Raw genomic sequence first — 7,563 nt, 5'->3', positions numbered from 1 at the left:
ACTAGCTATTTTACAGTAACAATAAAAAACAGTCTCTAATGCACTCTATTAAAAAGCGCAGACTTTTTACTGGTGGTTGTAGAGTTGGACACTGTTATCTACCCTCAAACTTACTATTTTACTGGAAAATTATCACCGTAGTGTTTTCCGTGAGGACCTCTCTGTTCTCTGCCCTCTCGCATCTCTACCTCGATCTCTCGAGATCATCCTTATCTCCCCAGTCATTGCCCCACCCCATAACCAATGAGGATTGATAAATTACAGTGACAAGTTATAGTTATTGGGATGGCAGGTATGCCATCCCGCCAAGTTACGCCTTGGTGGGGGCATGCCCCATACCTATACAGCACCGAGAGTTTGGCACTTTTGAGGGTTCCCCACAGAAATAACCACAACAGCCACAGACACTCAGCCCTTAAAAACATTAAATTCTGTACATTCTGACCCCATTTCAACAAACAGAATTCATAAACAACTTCACATGTCCACACAATAAAGCCCCAAACTAAGGGGATTTTGCGTTTTCTCCTTCTTCTTCTTCTCTTTCTTCTTCTTCTTCTTCTTCTTCTCATTCTTATTTTTCCTGCCGCCTATCCCACTAACAACATGTCTCCCCATTGGACATTTCACTGACACCAGCCAAATCTTCACCTACACGACCCAATCAAAAACGCGCATACACACGCAAAATACCCATACTTTTTTACTCTGAAACATTTCCAGTTTAATCAGCTAGTCCGCCTGTGGCCTAGTGGGCAAGGTTACAGTCTTGAGAACACGGGGTCGTAGGTTCAAGCCCAGCTAGGAACATGTTTCTTTCACCTGCTTCTACCCTCACTAATTATTGTCTACTACTTATCAATTATTGCTTTTGCACCATATCTACCCGCCGTTCACCGTTCAGTTATTAACCGGCTACAATATTGCTAAGCCATATGCATTATCACTTACCGTCTGTACGTTCAGTTATTAACCGGCTACAATATTGCTAAGCCATATGGATTCAACGGGAGCTCTTCTGTGCTTACTGGCCTGTGTTCTTCTTTAAAACCACCGGCAGGTTTGCTAATGATATTTCACGCATTGCATAGCTATGGCATGGTGCTGCACTAACAAAGTCACAGACTGGTAAACCTCCGGTTTGAGGCTTGAATCCCGACTCGCCCTCAGGCAGATCATTTCCTCTTTTACACTAAAGTTTTCTTACGGTTATATTTGCTTTACCAAAACTCACTCACGGCCACCCATATGCATTTCATGACGGCAAATGTATTCCTTTTATTAAAAAGTTACACCAGTTCACCGCTGTGCCATTTCTAATAACTATATTTCTTTACTTGGCTACCGTACAAAACCTTCTTATCAGCAAACGCCACGTTTCTACATTCATGTTACCTCGCCCTGTTCTCTATCTAGCCACATAGGCTACAAACAATTACGACGTATGTATGTTCTGCAACTCCGCATTAAAACATTACATTTAAAATCATGATTCACTCATAAGTATAACTACTAGCACTGAACATGAGAAAAACACATTAGTGCTGTAAACACCTCACAGCTAGACCAATGAGGGTTTGTAGCTGGAGGGGAAGGCACCGCGTGTTCTCCCTTGGCTGGTGTGATTCAAAACCGGAGATGTTAGTTAGTTAGTATTTTTCCTCTGTTCGTAAGAACAGGGCACAATTATAATTAAGAATGCACTGGTTCCGTTGCCACGGGTTAGATATGAAGGCGCTGCTTCATATCCCGCTTAAAACTGGCCCGAAACGGATCAGTAGCATTCAGGTTACTCTCCGTTCGCAAACGGGGCTATGCTGTCACCAGAGATATATCCGATCTGTCGCCGGACTGTCAATATCCCAATGGGAGCATCAGAATATTCACAAATGCGCGGAACAACACATCAACTATATCCATGACCACAGCAAGAAAGCGTAACAGTTACTAGGTTTTATCCTCGTGATAATCTGACTCCATATTAATTAATAAGTTATGTTCAAATTAGAATTTAGGCTTGATTTAGAATGGACCTCAGTTCGTCTGAAGTTCTACACCGAGGGTCAACGCAGTTTCACCCGGTACGCACCGCGGATACGCCCGTAACGACAATTTAACTAGATGTTTGCAGACGACACAGCGGTTGTGAGATTTCCCTCATGGGGAGTATAACCTAATTAAGGTTCAGGGACTCCGAAAGGGCCAATATTGGTCATCCCAGGATCAACTTGGTTCTGCTGACGGTCCCGCCTTAACTGAAAACTTGGTGATCAAACAAGTCCAACGGGCAGTTCCCTAGTCATAATTGGGGGAAACCGACTTAGAGGGCTTTTACAAGAACGAAACATTGACCAAGACCACACAAATCAAGTCATTAACAGTTTTAATGTCAGGTAGGTTATACACTTAAAATAGTCAATTTGTAGTTACAGAATTTAGAAAAAAGTCTAACAATCAAAGATAAAGATGAGCATACCTGACAGCAGTCTACACACAGAAAGAGTCTTGTGTGGGAAGTCTGATTGCAGACTCCCCTGACAGCAGTCTACACACAGAAAGAGTCTTGTGTGGGAAGTCTGATTGCAGACTCCCAGAGGGCCCTGTTCCTCTCCTATAAGAACCCAGCGCAGGCAGGTGGATGTCGCCACAAAAGGGTCATAAAACCATAAATGTACTTGGAGGGGGAAGATTGGAATTTGGTTCAGACAGGATCAGACAGATGGATTTAGGCTACTAGGAGGAGTGTCCCAAAAATACAGTTTACTTACAAATTGATTAAAATAGATTTTCTACAGGTTTGCTGGTTTTAAAACCTAAACCAGAGCATCACTCGCACAGAGACCATAAAAACCATACCAAATATGAATATTTGTTCTCGTGATTGTCATGAAAACTCCGAAAAACATGAAACAACTGCACAATCTTTCACATGAACCAACCGTCAACTCTCAATGTCCCTCCACAGTGCATCAAGACCGCATAGTGTAGTGTATCAATGCACTCGACCCAAATCGGGATTTACTTCCCAACAAAAAGTGTGCGTGAGTAAATTTCTCTCCTTATGAAGGTTGGGAGACAAGTTACCCAGCGACACCAGGCGAGGGCACTGTGACTGTCCCTCAACCGTCCTGAGCAACTTGCCCCACTTCCACCATGCGACCCTACCACTTGCCATCTGAAACCTCCAGGATGTTGGGATAATTTTAGAATTGCTTGACCATAGAAAAGAGGTGTCACCTGTTAACTGTCGCAAAACCAGATGCCAAGGTCTTACGGGCCACTCTGTCCCGACAATATCAGACTCTGCACCTGGCGAATTGCTTTACGACAGTCAGAGAGGAAATTCCACTCTATGCCTGTTCCTGTGGACCTTACAGTTCCCCTCTCTGGCCCCGTGGGACAAACAGAACGCTGTCCCAGGGGTCACTGAAAATGCCCAACTTTGACAGCAGTCCAGGTCCGGTGTTTATGGTCTCAAGCCCGGCCTCGCTGGAAACTGGAGGGGGCTGAGAACCAATGCAGCATGAGTGGAGGTGCGCAGAGAGTGTATCAGGTGTCGAAAATAACAGCATTGAACCAGGGTGATGGTAAAGATGACTGCGCTAGGGATGACGCACCCTCGGAACACCCAATCCCACCAGGTGTACGTGTCCTGGGCGGACCGGGTAGAGGAGCTGGCCAGGATCTCCGCCGTTCTTTTGGCCAGATTCACCTCCACCTAAGCCTGGTTGATGTGATAATTGGTGTCACGGATGATCTGTTATACCAAACTCATTAGGTCAGTCAGGGCCCGCGTTCCTTGTTCGTAGAATGTGTCCTCCCACCACGGGGAGACGTCCACCTCCAGTGGAACTCGGCCTAGAATGTTGATCTGACCCATGGCCAAATCTTCCGTCACTTCCAAGCAGAAAGTGTGGTTTGCTGGACAGGTCAGACCTCCATACGAGAAAGAGTTCATCTCGCTGATGACGCACCATTGTGTGTGGGAAACCTGGATAGCGTCAGCGTGGCCATGCAAAGACTGCACACTAATGAATTTGGTATCATTGGGAGAAAAAGGTTGTAAGGTGTTACAGGTACAGATGATATAGCTGGAGCTTTCATGACAACACATGCGAGTGGTGAATATGGTCTCTGTGCCCCTCATAGTGATATACCCGGTAAGGTGATCTAATTTTAGAACCTGATTCTTCACTACTACGCCGATAGAGCGTATGGTAGTGGAATTTGGGTACACCTGTTCTGGGTGAATTAAAGGAAAAGAAACAAAGAACCCAATACATTTTGTGTGGATGGTTATTGAAAATGATAGTATAAAAATAAAGAACAAAAAATAAAGAAAAACACCAAAATCATAAATTAAGACATATAAGACAAGTAGTGTTCAGAAACATACAATGCCTACATACATACATTTATTAAAAAGTTGAAAATTACTGGAATGGTAATTACTGTAAAATAGTTTAATTGAAGCAGACTGAAGAAATGTTGTCTAATACTATGTGTTAATGGTATAAGAGAAATTCATTATTGCACCAAGAAATTCATAGAATCACATAGGATAGTGTTTCTATTGTGTCCTATATGTGCGCTACTTAGGATTGGATGTGTGCTGGTTTATGTGCTCTTGTTAGATTAGATGACTGTGAAGTTCTTAATGGGATGGGTGGATCCCCTAATGTAACAAATTGGGTGTTGTAAAATTTGCTCTGGTGCTACACCAGGGGGCCTGTTTAAAGTTAGGAGTTGGCTAAATGAGCTGCTGACATGTTTATGACCCCTTCAGAGATTTCCACCCAACTGGTCTGTCACCGATGCTTGAGGTGCTAACTTCTTGCCTGTATTTGTGCAAAGAAGAGAAAATCTATGTAGGGTTACTGTCTGCATAATTTGGGGGTTAAACCACAACTGACAAAAAATAAAAAGATGAAAAAACAAAAAGAAAATCAGACACTGTCTTGGGAGTGTAGGTTTACTGCTCCTTAAATATTCAACAACTGACAGAGAAGGGGGGGAAACAGAACAAGACAGACAGATGGGGAGAAGGGAGAAAGGAGGAGGAGGAACAGTAAATGAAAAGGAAGGAGGGAATTTAAGGAGAGGAAACTGTGAAAAACTAGAATAAAAGAGAGACCAGTAAGCCAGTCCTTGCCAAAAGATGACCCCTCTTTCAACATTTTAATGCTAAAAGACAAACTTTATGTAAACTTAGGAGTAATTGCTTCTTCTCCTTATTTATTTATTTATTTATTTGAGATATGTAGTTTGGAAGACTTCTTCCTTAAATAATTTTCATTGCAGGCACAGATGATACTGGCCCTTATTAGTTGAGTTAAAGTTTGATGACATTATATTCATTTATGGCATTTGAATGGCTTATCAACGGTTTGCTAAAGATTCTAATATGTATATGTTGTGCTATGGTGAAATTCACACAAAAATACCATTAGATCTCTAGTATCTAACATGCCTTAGCTAATTTAATTGGCACCCAAATAAGTCGGTTAGTGAATTCTAACAGTTTCTAAATGGCGTGCACAGGCATGCGTTAATAATTAATATATTATTAGTTAAAATCCTCTGATTTCATCCTTGTGCTGCTAAGACACACAGAATAAAAACTCAGATGAAAACAATAGGGTACACCAGAATTCACTACACTTTTTTCAAAGCGAGCTTTCTAAAGAAAGGTGAATGGTGGTACACCTATGCCTATATAACTTAATTTAGCTCTAGGCTAATGGTTATTTTATTTATAATAGGCCAAAGTCTATTTTTTGGTTGGTGATAAGTCATGTTGGAACTTTACCTTCTACACTGGCTTATCTCAACTGTTATAAACCCTAACCTATTTATTTAATTAATAGTATACCACTGGTTACTGAGACAGATAACACAGGCCAAGGACCTTGGTTCCAGCACCCCAGAAATTCAGAAGTTCTGTGTCCTGATACCTTTTCACCAGTCTCAGAGGTCTGTAGACATGAGTCCCACATGTGGCAAATTCCAGACGGTCGCCACCCTTGTTGTAGCCTGCGGCTACACTTTCAGAGGGATGGAGACTTGCATTTGCCGTGGCACTCAGCGGTCCTGTGACATTACATCGGGCACGGTACTCAGAGGTTCAGTGACTACACTGGTACCGGCCTCGATCTCTGAGACTTAAAGTATGGTTTCCTCCGGACAGATACGAACAGTTTCAAAACTTGGTGCAGCTGCAGTCTGCACTGTCAGAGGTCTTGAGACGTGTGTACTGCCGCAGGGCCATACCTGGGTTTAAGGATCAGCACAGACTCTGCTTTCAGGGCTGGAACTTCGAAACCGAGGTTATGCACCTGATTCAGCATTCAGCAGTGTTTTAATATTATTTAATTTAAATATAATAAGAAGCTTGCCACTTTTCCTGGGTTAGCCCCCTAGCAAAGTTCAAACTTCTTCGCGTGTGCATTCTGTGATTGCACACGCTTACTGGCAGCTATAAACTTTCTCACTGTTCACCTTCTATTGCTTTTTAGTCTTTCATACTCCATTCTGTTCACCTTCAAAATTCACTGGCTTTTCACCAGTGCCTCATTTCTCCTGAGTTTGAGCAAGGTTTTCTGCGCCTCTGCGCAGAAACAGTAGTAAGCCTTGCATCAAAACTCCCTTCCTTTCTACAAACGCTTACATTTTCGTACACATACGCAACCATCTACTGCTATAGGCTAGTTTGTTCTTGAATGCATTTTGCCGTATTAGCACAACACATTTCCTAAAAACATGCAAGCCTAAGCTTCTCTCTTTCCCTGTTCATGAATTCCCCAAAGGGTAGTAATATGGAAAATGCCTGGTTTCTACGGTCCCAGGCCTGTCTGGGATATGTCGATCCCCTGCACAGTGACTAAAAAACTCTCCCTAGCACAGGCTAATATATGAGAATTGTGTCACTCACCACACCAAGGATCGGGAAACCAGAGAAGAAAATGCGAGATACCCACGGTGAAGGGTATCACGCCGGGATGAAAAACACCAGCAGAAACTTCAGGGAACACTCCAGATACTCCAGATCACGTCGAGGTCACCACTTGTAAACACCTCACAGCTAGACCAATGAGGGTTTGTAGCTGGAGGGGAAGGCACCGCGTGTTCTCCCTTGGCTGGTGTGATTCAAAACCGGAGATGTTAGTTAGTTAGTATTTTTCCTCTGTTCGTAAGAACAGGGCACAATTATAATTAAGAATGCACTGGTTCCGTTGCCACGGGTTAGATATGAAGGCGCTGCTTCATATCCCGCTTAAAACTGGCCCGAAACGGATCAGTAGCATTCAGGTTACTCTCCGTTCGCAAACGGGGCTATGCTGTCACCAGAGGTATATCCGATCTGTCGCCGGACTGTCAATATCCCAATGGGAGCATCAGAATATTCACAAATGCGCGGAACAACACATCAACTATATCCATGACCACAGCAAGAAAGCGTAACAGTTACTAGGTTTTATCCTCGTGATAATCTGACTCCATATTAATTAATAAGTTATGTTCAAATTAGAATTTAGGCTTGATTTAGAATGGACCTCAGTTCGT

The 7,563-nt window shown here is 42.9% G+C and overlaps 1 long non-coding RNA gene and 1 pseudogene across 1 annotated transcript; both read right to left on the bottom strand.

The window, feature by feature from the left end:
• Positions 1–2,001: 2,001 nt before the first annotated feature.
• LOC135251020 (uncharacterized) lies at positions 2,002–4,384 on the bottom strand (annotated as a pseudogene).
• A 366-nt stretch (positions 4,385–4,750) lies between these two features.
• LOC135255167 (uncharacterized) lies at positions 4,751–7,332 on the bottom strand. Its single transcript, XR_010330101.1, has 2 exons — positions 6,540–7,332; positions 4,751–6,498 (listed from the first exon to the last, which is right to left on the bottom strand). It is a non-coding gene; the product is annotated as an uncharacterized LOC135255167 (long non-coding RNA).
• Positions 7,333–7,563: the final 231 nt, after the last annotated feature.

The sequence above is a fragment of the Anguilla rostrata genome, chromosome 1 (genome assembly GCF_018555375.3).
Source record: "Anguilla rostrata isolate EN2019 chromosome 1, ASM1855537v3, whole genome shotgun sequence".
NCBI classification, from domain to species: Eukaryota; Metazoa; Chordata; class Actinopteri; order Anguilliformes; family Anguillidae; genus Anguilla; species Anguilla rostrata.
Note: the sequence above shows the minus strand (reverse complement) of the source record. Positions and strands in the feature narration are given on the sequence as shown.